Source organism: Protopterus annectens, chromosome 1.part1 (genome assembly GCF_019279795.1).
Source record: "Protopterus annectens isolate FY-2018-M chromosome 1.part1, PAN1.0, whole genome shotgun sequence".
Lineage (NCBI taxonomy): Eukaryota > Metazoa > Chordata > Ceratodontiformes > Protopteridae > Protopterus > Protopterus annectens.
The window spans coordinates 1,544,977,579-1,544,992,838 of NC_056726.1; the positions used below are offsets into that span (position 1 = coordinate 1,544,977,579).

General features: G+C 42.6%; 1 pseudogene; it reads right to left on the minus strand.

Moving 5' to 3' along the window:
• Positions 1-5,757: 5,757 nt before the first annotated feature.
• LOC122811270 lies at positions 5,758-11,440 on the minus strand (annotated as a pseudogene).
• Between the last annotated feature and the right edge of the window lie 3,820 nt (positions 11,441-15,260).

Sequence of the window (15,260 nt, forward strand, 5' to 3'; positions counted from 1 at the left end):
ATATTGCATGTACAGTCACTTCTATTGGACGATCTCAACTCTGATGTGGATCAGAAGTAAGATAGCAGCTTCTTGATCTGCATTGCCCTTCCATCTGCCAGGTCCAGAGAGAGTGTTAAGCACATCTGTGGAACACAAAGCTGTAGTTGCAGCTCACTTCACCACATTTAGATATGTTACTTACCAATTACAGCATTGAACTGAAGTTAGTTACCACATCAGAGCCCCTGTTGGAATGCAGTCGAAAGTTCTGTGACTAGCTGGCATATTAGTGTGAAGTGATATAAAACTCATTTATCCCATGTTCCAGTCATGATTTTGCAGAGGACTGCATCAAGTACTACCATGGTCACACCATCTGAGTGAAATGTAAAATTAAAAACCCAATGAAGCCCATTAATAAAGCAGCATTTATGGGGATTTTGCTGGTACCATTATTTGTAGTAAATGTAGTGTAATACCACCACAACACTAAACATCTACTGCATAGTAGGTTGTAAAATATGAAGACCCTTTCTAGCTTGAAATGGGTGTTCTCATGTGGAGGTAGCCATTAAAGAACATTTGGAATTCCAACCAAGGCCTCATTGTTTCTTTAAAATGAGTTAAACTCACTTCTCTCTCATCACAATTCCTGCACCATTTCTAGCCTGCCCTCCACCTGAGTAGTAGACTCTGGATCCCAAGCAAAGTTATTTTTTTTCCTACACTGCCCTTCCATCTCATCTCTTGGATACACAGGATATCCACTTCCAAGCTGCATCCTGTCAGTGAACCTACATTAAGTGTAGCAATTCTCAGTTTGGCAGGTTGGTTTTACATCCAGCTTTTGCTCAGGTAACCCAGGCTAGGCATCTAGACACCAGCCAGTAGCTTATTGACCCAGGACTGCTCAGCTTTATGGTGGGCACACTGACCAATAGGGGCACATATACCTCTCCCACCATTAGCATGGGTCCCTGGTGTGGGGCCAGTTTCTCAACCCACTTATCACTGGTAACTACCCATGCCCATTTTTAGCAACTACATGACAATCATCTAGAGCCATATTTTACACCATTGCATGGCTAGCCCTGCCACAGCAGGGTCTGTGTTTTCCTATCTTGAGGATGCTGCACACCACAGTAGATGCCCAAAGTGGTTGGTCTGTACAACTCTTCCCCCTGTAGGGCTCCATGTAGTGTCTGTGCTGCTTCCCACAGCTCCATTCATTGGTAAGTTTGCAATGGAAACATAGCATGTTTCTGACATGGGAGAAACCCCATGGAGACACAGGGAGAACATACAAACTACAAACAGGCATTGGTCAGAGGTCAGGATCTAACCTTGTGCATGGGAGACAAAGACCTTAACCACTAAGCAATCTTCAGAAGGCAGTAAGGGATATGATCAGAATTAATGACAGACTCATGGCAGTCAGACTCCAGTGTAATGCTAGGGCATAACCCCAGCCTATACCCCACAGCAGGATTGTGATGGTGAGTAAAAGTGCATTCAGACAGCAGTTGCAGGACCTACTAGTTAAAGCAGGACAATATGAATTGGTGTTGATAATGGGTGACTTGAATGCACATATCTGGATAGACAAAACAGGCTATGAGGACTGCCTGTGCCCACATGGGTAGGGCAACAGGAATAAAGGAGATGGCATTCTAGACTTCTGTCTAGAAAACTGCTTGATAGTAGCCAAAACATGGTTCAGAAAGAGACATTCACAAGAGAACAGTTAACATGCAACCCAGGTAGACTTCTTCCTAGTAAGGAAGAGGCACCAGGGTAGAATCCATGATTGCAAAGTCATCCCCAGTGAAACAGGTCAGCCCACACCATAAACCACTAGTTGCTGCAAGCAGTGGTCAGAGAAGGCTAATGTCAGAGACCAGGAAGTTGACAGGAGAGAAAGTACAACAGTTAAAGGAATTACTCAGGGCTCTAGCAAGCCAAGGAGGAAGAAATAGGTGGAGTTGAAGAATGGCAGTGCCTTCTAACAGTATATTAGTACTACAGAAAAGCTGTGGCCAAGCCAGGTATGGAAATAAAGTACACAAGGAAAGCTGGTGGTGGAATGCAAAAGTCCACAAAAAGAAAGTTGTGCAAGAAGTGGCAGGCAGAAGACTGACCAGGCTAGGAAGGACTACTAGTCCTGCCTAAAACATGTCTAAAGACATGCTTCTTCTGGAGCATTCCCCCCCCCTCTCTGCTAAAAAAAATCTGTGGAACCAAGTTGGGCTTTCCCAGTCAACAAATGTTAAATAAAATAAATAAAAAATAGTTGGCTAAGAAAGAAGTTGCAATAGCAAAGAATAGGGCATCAGAGGCACTGTACCAACTTCTGGAAAGTGACTCAGTAAGGGGCACAAAGATAGCATCAGGTTGTGAGGCAAAGAAAGATAGTCAAACACCCTTCATAAAAGATGCCAGCAACAACCTGCTCACCAGTCCAGAGGACAAATGTAGATGGAAGGAGCATTTCTAGCAGCCTCTGAATAAAGAAAACTCCACAGAAGCTGTACTGCCCCATGCCCCAGAAACAGAAAAGGAGCCCAACCTAGAAGTAAGAACAGCATGAAGTCAGGGAAAGCAGCAGGCTCAGATGAGGTCACAGCAAATATGATAAAGGTGTTGGGTGAGATAGGGGAGAAATGATTCCTCGAGGGTACTATAATGTGGAGAGAAAGGCATGTCCCAGATGACTGGAGAATAAGCATACTCATGCCAGTGTACAAGAACACATGTGACATCCACAACTGTGGGCAGTCCAGAGGCATCAAACTCCTATTACATTGCATGAAAGTACTGGAGAGGTTGCTTTATAAACTGGTACGCAGAGTAGTAGAATGTAAGATGGGAGATTAGCAGTTTGACTTCAGATCAGGATGCAGTACAATTGACCCAATGCTTGCATTGAGACATACTTGAGAAGCTAGAGATGAGGAGAGAGTCCAACTCGGCATTCCTAGGAGAAAGCATATGACAAGGTCCCAAGAAAGCTGATCTGGGCAGCACTGTGGTGGTTTGAAGTCCCAGAAACATTGGTAGAGTTAGTGCAGCTATGTAAGAGCACTGTTCAGCCTCAGAGGGGTTCCCAGTGGAGTGGGTGTACATCAGGCTTCAGCTCCAAGCCCACTGCTGTTCATACTGGTGATGGACTATATTAGCAAACTGGTTGGAGGGGACGGATCAACAAAGCTGCTGTATGCAGATGTGGCAGTACAGGTAGACTCTGCAAAGGATAGGAGAATGGAATGGAAATCTGAAGCACACAGGATGAAGCATGGATAAGACTGGTAATGGCAGCAAATTGGGGAAATCAGAAGCTGAGAATAGAGATAGAAGGGAAGATAGTGGAACAGGTAAACAGCTTCAAGTATCTGGGAGGGATAGTTGAAGAGAAATGTAGTCTGAATAAAGAGGTTAAAGCTAGAATCAGAGGGGCTGCAGCCAGCTGGCATAGTGTGTCGGGTGTTTATGACAGAAGAATGCCAAGAAAGCTGAACAGTAAGGTCCGCAAAACAGTGATGTGACTAGTACTGTATGGTACAGAAACCTGGGCAGTAAAGGCAGAACAGGTGAAGCTAGCAGTGATTGAAATGAAGTGCCTGAGAAAGGTGGTAGGATACACACTGTGGGACAAAACAGATTATGGTGGTTTGGGCACGTGTGTAGAAAAGCAGAAGACAATCTGGGGAGGAAGACTTGGGGACAGACAGGAAGTAAGAGGAAGCGAGGACATCCAAAGAGGTGGATGGATTGTGTGAAAGATCTGTGACAGACATTGAATGTTGAAGGCAGGAGTGCGACACTGAAGAGTTGGTGACAGTCAACAAGATTCCCCAACCTCATGTAGAAAAGAAAAAGGGGCTGATCAACTCACTTTTAATAAGTTAGTAGCAGGCCACCTTCAAGGTCTACAAAGGCACATTATTTGCAGAGCTGAACTAGCACAGCATGGAACACTAGACAGTGCACGTCAGTGTTAGACCAAATAACCCTCCATATACCACTGGTATACTGTTCAGTACTATCTGCTCACAGAACAGAAACTGAGTGCCACACTGACAGCATTGCAGGACAGCAGCCAATCTTCCCCTTGACAGCTCAGGTGTTCCTTTGTTAGTCATCCTTTCTCTGATGGCAGTTCCCATTGCTTGCATAACTTGTCAAGCCTCACTAGACATGATAGCATCAAGTTTACCCCTACCACCAACACTAATCCCTCTACCCCATAGGGTCCAAGAATAGAAGGCTACAACTGCAGGATGCTTCATCTGATAGTAGCCCATCTTTTTCCACAAGCAGGTTCTACATGACTGTAGTAGAGTATTTTTACTAGTACTGCTCTTCTCCAAACTCTTTTTTGGAACAGTTGAAGCCAATCTGTCTCAGCTCAGTCCATCCATTGCACCTGCTGCACATTTCTAGTGTGAGGGAAAGGGACCAAACTCTAGCAGGCGTGGTGGTTTGTGTCCATACCAGCCTCCCAATGAAAGACATTGAGGCAGGAACCCTGTCCCTGCTGGCCAACAGAATGCCTACAACACCAAGGGCATCCCACTTATCTTCATGGTATGCTTGCCTCCACACCCTGTGAGGTTTCATGCACCAGCCCTACATTCTTCAGTTCAGAGCCTTGAGCCATACAACACAATGGCTCCAGAGTAAAGGGAGGGCAGACTTGGACCACTCTTCCACAAGGATGCACAAGAAAAATTGATGCAAGCCTCTTACCCCACCCACTGCACAGGAGAAAGCCCATCAAATCTCAGATCTTCCCACTGCACTACAAGTTAGCAGCCTTTACTGAACGTGACTTGAGTAGGAGGGCAATCATTCCTTCCCTTTGATTAACAGTGACTCATGGGTTGAATTAAAGCACAAGTGAGATCACTGCCAGGGCTTATAGTCTTATACTGGACTTACTGCAATGTTGGCTATAAAATAAGAAACTTTTGTTATATATTGGTTGTCAAACATGTTCAGATTTAAAGATAAAATGTAATTCTAAGGAGTCATAATGGAGTGGATGTGCAACAATTTGGCAGTGTGCTTTGGGGAGAATGACAGTAGTGTTCCATCTTGATAGCTAGGATTATCTGAAACATTACTTGTATGAGCCTCCCCTTCCAACAAGGGTTAAAATCACTAGATTTTGACCAAACTGGTCCACTTTGTGCTGTAAGCCACTAACAGTGCCACCTAGGTTATGATGAACATACCCCCCCCCATCCAGATTCACTTTCTGGTCTGTAGTTTGCAGGTAAATCAGTATAGGTTGGAGTCACAATAAGATGTTTTAGTTGGACTTCATATACTTCAAAATAAGTGCTAATGCAAAACCTGTTATCAGGTTTCAATATTGAGTTTCTTAAAGTGTCCCCATTTTTGGGCCCATGTCCACCTGGAATTGTTGGTTATTTAGGATTTTGGTCTTCGTCCAGATGTTTACACCAAGAAATTGAGAGGTATGAGGTAAAATTAAATTTGGCCTACATTCCATGTATTGCATTCTGAATGAATTTGTCTAGAACTTTCAGAAACTAGAAAAGCGTGATTAGTAAAAACTGCCATACTTATTTCAGGTTTGATCTTCATAATATCAAAAACCAGTTCACTACTCCTGTAGCTACCCATGGGAAAGCTATATAGCCAGGCAATATTGTGAAGTCTTTACTTATGTATTTACAAATGTCATACCACTCAAGTCTGAGGTTTTATCATTTTATTATGATCCATTTGTGTATCAAATACAGCACAGTCTCAATAAGTAGACTTGATTTGTCACAAACAACATCTGTCACTTTTTTGAAGTCTGTTTTGGTATCTTCACCATATTTTTCAGCCATGAGGTCCAGCAGAATTCCACAGAGTATCTAAAGAAAATGAGAAATTTTAGTCATGTTAGACATTAGTGCAAGAATAAGTTACAAAATATAGTTTATCAAAAGAATGGAACAAATGTCAGTAGTCCACACAACTGTTGGTCCTAGACAAACTGGATATTTGATTTGTTGGGCGAGTGTATTGTAGTAGACAGAGCACTTTGATGGGTTTCAGGATTAGGGTAGGAAACACACTGAAGGTTCCTCACCAGCACAGGGTGTGATATCTATTGTCAGGGTTTCATGCTGCACCTCAAGACTACCATGGGGCCCTCAGAATGTGCCATGTCACTATTGTAAATGGAGTGTCAGGAACTTGCCACCCTTTATGCAAAGCTCATGATGTAGGCATGCTCTGCTACACTGCACCTGAAACTATGGCTACAGTAGTGGACCTCTGCTGGTGTTTAGATATACAAGGTATTGTTTTGCTCCCCTCCCCACCAAACTTGGGCCAGCGCAGCAAGAAAGTAACACCCTCATACAGCCATCAGCAGCTTTTCTGTCTAGGTTTTGAGTAAATGGAACACTCAGCTGTATTTGTTTACCAGGGTAATGCACCAATCTCAGTGGACTACTTGAAGGTACAGCCCAAGTGAAAAGCATTTAAATGCTGTAATTAATGTTTTTCCCTGTCCTTGTAAAATCTGAGGGCTAACCCAATTATCCCCAAGCATTTGCTTAATCTTATTCTAAAATGATGGTAACAAAGATGCTCCAACTTGTGTTTAGTTTTGTCTAAACTATGAAGGGACAAGATAGTTATGATTAGCTGTGATCAAGAGCAATAAGATGTTGACGTACAACACCAGAAGAATGACCATGTTGGTCATCTAGTCTAAAAACTGCCACATGTATTTACTGGCCACCTTCAACAGCTCATCTCACTACACCATACTGAAATGTTAACATCCCTTGTGGCTAACAGCTAGATTGTTATTGTTTAGGGGTTTGCTACACTAGTTGCATCATCCATGACACAAGTCCATACAGGAAAAATAAGACAGTAGGTGGACTGGACACTAAATTGGCCCTAGGTGCAAGTACATGCATGTGTGCCTTCTGTGGAAGGTTGGCCACAAGTCTGGCAACTCACCATAAAACTCCACTGCCAATCATGAGCAGACAGGTGATCCACTGTGGTGACTCCTAACTGGGAAAAGCAGAAGATTAGAGTATAGATCACCTTTACATGTTTCTAGAGAAGCCATGTAGTAAACTCCAGTACTATTAAAGTTTAATTGTTGCATTAAAACAAGACAAAGCAGGATGTTCTCTATGCCCTAGCAGCAAACTCCAGTAGCTCTTCTAAAGGGCCCTTAGCAGGGCTGAGTGCTTTAAAATCATCTTTAGGCAGTGCATAGTTTCAGGCTCCAAACACTAGTGCTTATAAGGTATTGCTGTGTGACTATACATTGGCTTTGGACTCCAGACTCTGGAGCAATCTGTTCAAATTTTAAATTTGAAGTGTTCAGTTTCAGACATTGTGGCCTTAATCTTGGTTACATACCAACCTCCTCAAGCCTCTCGCATGCCTAATACCATGCATCTGTGAGATACCACCCTCTCGAGCCAATATGGCCCTCATGTAGCTCGACTAGCCTGCCAATTACAGCATTTGCCTTTGTTGCCCACCTTTTGACACTACTGTGGGGCACATATCCAAGTGGATATCCCTGTGTAGTAAAGTACAAAACAGAATTACCAGCCAAAAGGTAAATCAGTAAAGCAAGTTACTTTGTAGCTACTTGCAAGGTCACCCAGAGTGCAAATACAAAGTGTCCATTTGCAAATACAGAAGTGTGCATGTCACTAGCTTATCCAATCCCTTCTGGCCTACATGTGATTTTATTTTTTGCTGCTGTTGACTACATTTTACAGCTTCTGCATTTTTAAATTTTCAGCATTATAAGTTAATTTCCTGAGACAGCTTGTGGTGCCTTTTTACTGCCACAAAGGTTTGATATGGCAAGTGGCTTTTTGGATGTCAAGATACCCAGGGTATTGTTCAGACTGCTGGTCTCTTTATACATTGAGACTTCCTATGAATTGCCATCATTTTGGGGAGGGGATAGTTTTGAATGTTAAGAGTTGTCACATACCAAACATTTATACTACACACCTATAGTTACTTCAGGGACTTTGAGGCATTTTATTTGCTTGTAGAGTGGGTTTCTGCCTAACAGGAATATCCTATAGTATTAGGCATTACAGCTATTTCAGTAAAGTTTAGTGAGTTGCAACACAAGATGCAGAATCACCACTAACCTGAGCACCTCTTTTCAGAAGATACCCGGGTTCACCAAGAGATGCTAGCTTGTAAAACCACTCTCAGCTGTGCAACTCAGAACTGGTAGTACTGCTCAATTAGGAGGCAGTGTCCTCCAAGCCTGTCCAGGTTAGGAACCCTTTTGTACTCTGGGTGTTCTATCCATCTAGAACAGTTTAGCCAGTTTCATAAAAACAGGTTGGAGGGAACAGATCAAAGCTGGTGCATGCAGAAGTGCTATTAGAGGCAGAATGAGCATGAACTTAATTTTTGCTTTCCATTTTGTTAAAGGCACATGGGATTAACCAGAGTTGCAATGGCAACAAGTGTGGAAGTTAGAAGCCAAGAGATGGGAATAGTGAAGCAGGTTAACAGGTCTGAGTATCTGAGAGGGGCAGTTAACAAGGAAATCTGTAGGAGATAAATGCTAGAATCAGATGGGCTGCACAACAATACCAAAGATGAAATGTAGTGTACAAGACAGGTATAGAAGTAGTACTACTGTATGGTACAGAAACTTTGGCAGTAAAATCTAATTAGTTGAGAACATGAACTGCCTCAGATGAGTGGTTGGATTTGCATCTGATGTCCCACACAGTGCATCCTAAGGTCAGGTATGCCTGGTAGGGGTGGCATTGCCTAGTGATTGGTCACCATGACACCAACCCCAAGCAGGAATAAAAAAAGCAGAAAAGGTATCTGCTCCAGATTCTAAACACCCCAGAAAAGGGTGGCATGCAATAATTGCTTAGGTTTATCCAGCAGGAATGCACCATTTAGTACCACTACTATGTATTTCATTGTGGTACAAGTCAGAGATTTGAACACATCTACCATTACAAAACTTCACTATCTAGTATCCACCTTAGTGGGACATCTGATATGAAGTCTCATCTCACTTTAGTACCCCTCCATTAGGGCCCTGGACTTCAACCTTATGTCACAAAAAGGTCCGTTACCCTTACTCTATGTAGCAGGAGCTCAGGCAAGTGAGAGTCTGTTGGCTAGGTTTTATGAATGACTGCATCATGTGGAGGACACCTTAGCCTTCTCTACTAACAAGCAATCCTGCAAGTCAAGCACCCATGTTAACAATCCTGCTTATATTCGTCCTACAACTGCACATCCCAATCCTGCAAGTCAAGCACCCATGTTAACAATCCTGCTTATATTCGTCCTACAACTGCACATCCCATTCCTCTGTACTACAGAATCAGAAGGTAGATTTAACTATTTGACTTTACTATCAGTCAAACAAGCGATACCAGTTTGGGTTTCCATACTATGGATGAGTAACCATGCACTCAACTAACCCAGAGCCACTAATGGCAGCATAATCAATGTGAAGTTTGATAGTCTTATGCATGGTGGGAGATTTTGGTTTTATGGCCCTAGGCAACTTGTTCTTAGTTATTTTTAATTACCTAAACCATAGTACCATATCCATCTAAAGTTAAGTTCCAGAGGAAAGTTGAAAGAAAGGAACCCAATATTTAGGGACAATTCAGGTGCTATTTTCTTTATCCATCTTAAACTGGAAAATTGAGAAGCTGAAAGCAAACATGCAAGGAAAATTTAAGGGTACCCCCCAATATCTGAGCAGACAGGAGGCAAGCTCAATAAACTTACCCTGCTTTAACAGGCAATAACCCCATCCCCTTTATATCGGAGGCCACCAAAAAACTTTGCTGCCTTTCACGTTCTGTACAACTTAGCACTCTAAACCCAAGTAGAACATGTGCCTGAAGAAACACCCTTCTGAGCAACAGATACATTAGAGTAGTTGCTGGAATAGTTTGCAATTCTCTATTAGGACTTCCTGAGCACCCATTAGAATCAGCCTGGGTGACAATCTTCCTCTAGGCTATGTAGGAAGTTCATTAATGGGGAGCAGTTCTGCTTTGGCCATGGCCTCATTAAGAGCACTTAATTTCTTGTAGCGTTGCAGTTATTCTGCCAGGCAATTCATTAAGAGTACTACCCAAGACTATGCAGACAAGTTACAACAGGATGAAAACATGGACAGGAAAATTAAGTTAGGCTGCTTCCTCAGTTTCCTACAAAAACAAAACAGTCAACTGCCCCAAAATTATCAACTATCACTCAGTATTTGCTACATAACCAAAACAACTTACTTCAAATTCCTTCACATCAACTTTTAGTTCCACAGCATGCTTCTTGCCTAAAGGCTCAATAATAGCTTTTAAAGCATCCATGTTGTCTACTTGCTGTACCATATCATTCAGAGCAGACAAAACTTTCTTGCCATGGGCACGAACTTCTGATAGGCCTTCAAGTTTTGCAGCTGAGGCAGTTCCTGCAATGGACTGTAGTTCTTTGAAGTTTGTGAAGTAGCTCATAGTATGTGGGTGCTCTTTGAACATTCTAGGAAAGGGAACAAACATTAAACATGGATGGATAATAGATAAAGTAACACTACATGGATGAAGTCATAACAATGTAACATAACAATGTAACATTCAATTAAAGCAACATCTACAGCAACAGGAGTCTGTGCTAATACTGGAGTATAGAGCAAAATCCCTGCCTATGGTCCAGACAAGGAAGCTTCACTTAACAGCTCAAACATCTGAGGCACAGGAAGTGTTGGAAGAGCATGCACTAGAAGAGCATGCACTTTAGCACACAATAAGTCACAAGCAGTGGCATTTTCAAAGCACGGGCAGCAACTGATTCACCACAGAGGTGGGCATATGTGCCAGCATGCTCCACTGCATTAAGCCATAAAATGCTCCTGTAAATAAGTTTAAGAGCAATATAGAGAAAGGCTCAGAGACACCCCAATGGTTATAGGAGCAAACTAGAGAGCAACTATACAGTGTATTATTGCTAACCAAGAGTCATAGTCCAAGGAAAGAAAAAGTTTGGGGTGAGTGGAATTATTAACCTTCAACATTTTTGTGCTATCAAATGGAATCAATAGGAAAAGAACATGACAGAACAAATTTGTTAACATCTTGGGGAGGTGAAGAGTGCATACACACAGTCCCCGATTATGCCTCTTAGTTTATCTTGTAGCCCAATTAAGCCAATGTTTAAAAATCTCCCCAGTTTTTAAGCTTTGCCTAAAATTGTTAGAATGTTGAGATGTATGAATCAAAACATTTTTGAATACAAAGGTTAAACCTAAAAACTAAAGTACAGCTTCAATCAAAAAAAAAAATACCTGCTCAATACAATTGCTCCATTGTCCTCAGCATTTACATAAAATTTCTCCCAAACACTCTTAGCCTTCTGAATATCATCAGCAGCCAAAGCCATTGTTATTCAATTAAAGTGGATACCAGAAACAAACTTCAAAGAAATCCTGCAATAACTATAAAGCTTACAGCTCCTAGCTGGAAGTTTTAATATAGTTAGCCAAAGTACTTCTCCAATGAGCTGCCAGACCTGCAGAAACAGGTAATTGACCTTAGTCAGGTAAACTAAAGTTTAACCCTTTCAGCACCACACTTTTGCTATACATATGGTCTATAGTACAACCTTCCCAGTCACATTGCAGGCTGTATGAGAAAGGGGTGGGGCAGATAGCAGCTCAGCTCCCTGCTCTGGGGATGCAGATTGAAAGAGTACAGTCATGTATGGTAAGTATGTTAAAGGGTAATATTAAGAACCAGTGATGAGACTTTTGTGGATTAAGATAATGTTACTCCCTAAATATGTAATAAGTATTGGGCCAAAGACTGCAACTCTGATTGAAAACCAGACATATTTTACTGTTGGTTTTAATTTCCATGATATTTTTGGAGGATAGTATAGGTTACCTTCTACATATTGTATAACAGCTATGCCTGAAACTTCAACCCTTCATGAAACTGAGACATATTTTGCTGAGATATCTTCCTTCACAGAAACTCTTGGGGCCTTAAATAAGACTTCTGCAGCATTTGCCTGTAGCGTTGCAGCATCTGCAACATCCTGCCCTCACCAAGAATGATACCGCAGTATAAAGAAAAAAATATCAATTTCAACAATTGGCTAAGCTTCTGGTGTCATTCAAAGGGGATCCAGTGTCTGTCAGCCTGGAACGACATGCTCGACAAGCCTCATTGCTTCACAAGAAATGGCTTGCACCTGTCACCCCTAGGCTTTTGAATACTGGCCAAGGCTCTTGCTGCCCCCATAGTGCCTTTTTTTAAGCAAGGCACAAAAGTCAAACCCACCTCCATAAATAAAAAAAATGCGGGTTAATGCCAGGAGTTTAAATCTCAAAATGCATGCACTCAAAGCACTCCTCAGTATGGAGAACTTCGACATCTGTGCAATAACTGAAACCTGGTTCAAGACTCCACAGAGCACCCCAGCACTACCAGGCTACAACTCATACCACACATTTCGGTCACAGAACATGGACTGAAACACAAAAGGAGGGGGTGTATCCATATTCATCAAGGATACCTACACCTCCAGGTTAGTGGGGCAGAATGATACCTCTGAGATCATCCATGTGCAACTAACATCGGGCAAATCTGCAATGCAAATTGTGGCCTGCTACAGATCACCATCCATGAACCAGGACCACCACTCCACCTTTCTGGAGACACTGGAAAACACAAAGGTCCTACCAAATACCCTGATATTGGGCAATTTTAATTACCCTACCGTTAACTGGAAAAACTACTCAAGTACAAACTCCCAGATCAAGCGCTCCCTGGAATTTATCAACTCAAATGCCCTGGATCAGCTGGTAAACCCCTACCAGAGGTCAACCCGTCACTGGTTAGATCAGACTATAAATTAATCACTCTAGATGTCCACACCACCACCCTCAACCAAGGAAACCACAGTGAAAACTTTATTATAGCAAACTTCACCTTACTTAAGACAGAGGTGGTAAGTTTCACAGCCACCACGCTAAAGGATAACAGTGTCCAAGATGCAGGAACCTTTACAAATGCACTCTATGAACACCTACAAGGATGCATGGATTGTCCATAAACAGGCTATACAATATAAGGAGGAAACTAGTTCAGAAAAAAAGCAAATCCCAAGAAGGAAAGACATCCATGATCAGTATCAGTAAGAAACTAAGGTCCCTCATAAAATCATTCAAGGCTAACTTCGAAAGAAAAAAAGCCAAGGTTTTGAAAGATAATCACAAAGCCTTCTTTACCTTTGTCAAGAATCTAAGTGGCAACTCTCAGATATGCTCTGAGCTAGTACAAAATAGCACAAAATATACTGAACCTACTGATATTGCCAACATCCTGGCAGATAGATTCAGTGCAAACTTCAGCCCCCTCTCACCACCAAAAGTGCCCACAACAATATCGGAAAAGTGAAGTGTCCCAGAAATCAGATGCACAGGTGAAAACAGCCCTTTCAAAAAACAAAATCACTGCATCAATGGGGACAGATGGTGTCCCAGGCTGTGTCTTGCATGAACTACAGAACTAACCCCCCACCTAAGCACACTGTTCACCCTCAGCCTCTCCACAGGCTACATGCCCATAGAATGGTGCACAGCAACAGTTATTCCGCTCCACAAAGGAGGGGCCACAATTCATCCTGGTAACTATCGCCCCATAAGCTTGACTAGCCTGGTCTGCAAGGCTATGGATTGCATCATCAAGGAACTCATTAACAAAGATATTGGGAACCTCCAAACACTTCACCCTACCCAGTTCGGCTTTGTTAAGGGTAGATCATGCCTACTAAACCTGGTTGACTTCGAGACAGTCACCAAGGCCATAGATGAGAGGAAGGTGGTTCACACAGCCTACCTTGACCTCGCCAAGGCTTTTGACACCATTCCCCACTCAGGCATTATAGAAAAACTCACCAGGCTGCACATAAACCCCCATGTCATGAGATGGGTTGCCAACTGGCTTAGACAGAACTCACATGGTAAGAATAGCGGGCTCCAGGTCCGACTCTAAACCAGTCACAAGAGTTGTCCCATAAGGCTCGGTCCTGGGACTCCTACTGTTCAGCATATACTTCTCAGAAGTACAGGCAAACACAGGAGGACTATGGCTAACCAAGATTGCCGATGACTGCAAACTGGGAGCCATAATTGACTCTCTGGATGATACAGACATTCTCCAAAAGGTCCTTACTGAGACGGACACCTGGTGTCAAAGTCATGGTCTCAAGCTAAATGCAAAAAAATGCATAGTCATCCTGTTTGGGAAAAACAAAACACCCATGAATTACCACATAGGTGGCAGCCCCCTTAATACAGAAGAGGTAATAAGAGATCTGGGGACCCAGGTAGATAGCAATCTCTCCTTTGCTAATCATAGTTAGGAAATCCTTCTATGTAGCCCATCTAATTACTAAAGGGTTTGCATCTAGAAATAAAGAGGTTATAGTGCCCCTCTACTCAGACGCATCATAGAGTACAATGCCCCATTTGGGATGTACCTCACAAGACACTTCCAACAGCTGGAAAGACCACAAAAGTACCTCATCAAGAGGATTACTGGCCTCAAACATATGTCCTATGCAGTCTGACTGGAAAAACTCCGGCTGTACTCAGTGGCATATTGTACTCAGAGGGGATCTCTGCCTGACTTACAAAGCCATGTCCAACTCAGAATGAATGGACATGCTCCACCTAAAGGAATCCAAATCACTGCGAGCCACTCGCTCTGAGCTAAACCTCACCACAACAATAAATAGAACATCCTGGAGGGATAGATTCCTGTCAGAGACTCCCCATGCTTTGGAAGAAAATTCCTAACTTCATTAGGCAGAGCACCTCACTAACACTCTTCAAGAGAAACCTTGACGAGTGGATGGGTAACAGAAAATACACCCCTAGGATCACTTCATTGGCTCTTCTTGACAGAGGCTCAGTTAATTAATCAGTGGGGTGGCGAAAGCTGACACTGACTAGGCTTATAAATGCCCTCTGGCAGATAGCCTAGTACCTACCTATGAACCTATTTATAACAGCAACATCAAGGGAACTGATATTTTCTCCTTTATTATTATTACTAAAGATATGAATATAAAATTTCTACTCTGTGAGTAACAGTTGCTGTGATTCATCATCTTGCTGATGATACTCAGTGTCCTATCAGTTCACTACAATCTCTGTCTATCTGGAGAGTAACTGTTATGCCAGGGATGGCTACCTTTACTAC